Here is a 2,105-nt window from a genome sequence, read left to right on the forward strand (position 1 = left end):
TCCTGTAGTTCAGAAAACGGCACTGTCTCGTTACTAGCTTGGCTTGGTGGCGTCGGACCTCGCCGGACACTTGTTGTTCACTACGAGAAGACCGCGGTAGCCCACAAACACCTGCTATAAAGCAGCTAACATTGAAAATGAGTGTAGTGGCACTGAGCTAGCAGTATAGCGGCGCAGCGCCGTTGCTCCACCGTCTGGGAGAACACTGCCACTCTTGCACTTGATGTGAGGAAACAACAATGGCGGACTTCAACGTCGAAAAGAGCGACGTAACGTCATATGGTCACGTGACAGGAAAACATTTGGTTTGAGGTGAAAATACCATTTGAGTAGAAGTGTTTCTTTTAATTTTATCCACAGGTAGTGACATTTGCTTTGAAGTAAACTGAAAACATCAGGTTTCAAAATGAACCCATAATTTTACATTAGACCAATTTAGAAATACACTTTAAAGGAATGACACAGTAGTTTCACTTTTTTCAGTGAGGCAAGGGTGCCTAGCAATCAGTGGTGCGGCAACAGTGGTGAAGTATTCATCTTGAGGATAAGCCGAGAACTTATACATCTCCTCAGCTAGCTTTTGCAGAATGTCATGCTTCATGTCTCATGAAACTGACATGCGTGTGCCATCTCTCAGCTGGGATCGCCACATCTATCACCACCACCCTCTTCTGCTCTTTGTCCACCACCACTATGTCCGGTTGGTTACCCAGGAGCTGTCAGTCTGGAAGCTGAAGTCCCACAGAACCTTGGCCCTGTTGTTCTCAGCCACCTTCTGTGGTATGACCCATTGGGATTTGGGTACTTCTATTCCGTACTGGTTGCAGATGTTCCTGTGTACTATCCCAGCCACTTGGTTGTGCCTCTCCATGTACGCTGATCCAGCTAGCATCTTACACCCTGCTACTATGTGCTGGACTGTCTCAGGGGCTTCTTTGCACAGTCTGCATCTTGGGTCTGATCTACTCTGGTAGATCCTGGCCTCTGTGGCTCTTGTGCTTATGGCCTGTTCTTGTGCTGCCATGATTAGTGCCTCTGTGCTGTCTGTCAGTCCTGCATTTTCCAGCCACTGGTAGGATTTCTTGATATCAGCCACTTCTTCTATCTGACGGTGGTACATGCCATGTAGGTGTCACATCGCGGTGAGGGATGTCCTGTCTTGGTGTTTTGTCTTGTGAAATTCATGTTTTATTTTGAAAAGTAACTCTCCTCTCGTTTCAGGTCACTTGCCCTTCCTCTTGTGTCCCTGGTCTGACGTCATCCCTGATCCTTGATTGTTTTCACCTGTGTTCCCCTCCCCCATGTGTATAAAGTCTTTGTCTTCCCCTGTCTGCGTCGCAGAAGTATTTCGTCCTTTGTCGTATACAGAAGCCCTGAATCACAGTCTTGCCATTTGTTCCAAAGCTAAGTATTGTTCGTGTTTTATTTTCTGTATTGTTCCTCCTTAGGTGAGTGATTTTGAGTTGTATTTTTCTGGTTAGTATTTTGGTTTTCTCAAGTTGATTGTTTTATAGCCATTTTTGTTTTCCTCCTTGTGGAGCGTATTTTGTTGTATTTTTTTCATAGTCTCAGAGTAGTATTTTTTATAGCCTGTATTTTGTCCTCTTTGGAGCGATTTTGTTTTCTAGCTGAAGTTTTATAGATAAGATTTCAAGATAGTGTAGGATCCTCCTTCGGGAGCATTTTTGGTTCTGAATGTTGTTTGTCTTGTGTGTCCTTTGTGTATTCCAAGAGTTTCATAGCTGTTTTATTTGTCATTCACGCTAGTTGCAATCAGTAAAATAAAACTTGACATTACTGCTGCTATTCTGCGTCTGAGTCCTCTCTCTCTCACTTAATTTTACACCTCTTTATGGAAAAATTAGTACATTCTTACATTCCATGAGTTAAATCAACAGGATAGGGACAAATAAGTAAAGTGCACTATTATGATTTAATTAAGCATAGCTATTACCATTTAGAGTGAGGAAGTCTTTGTGCTCAAACCGGTCAGAATAGATGGACAAAGTTGATCATATTATCTGCACAAAAATTCATAAGTATTTTATTGTGTTGATGCTTCTGTTGTTTCTGGGCTGTCTTCATCAACGGTGTTGGTGTGTAGT

The sequence above is a fragment of the Acanthopagrus latus genome, chromosome 14 (assembly GCF_904848185.1).
Source record: "Acanthopagrus latus isolate v.2019 chromosome 14, fAcaLat1.1, whole genome shotgun sequence".
NCBI classification, from domain to species: domain Eukaryota; kingdom Metazoa; phylum Chordata; class Actinopteri; order Spariformes; family Sparidae; genus Acanthopagrus; species Acanthopagrus latus.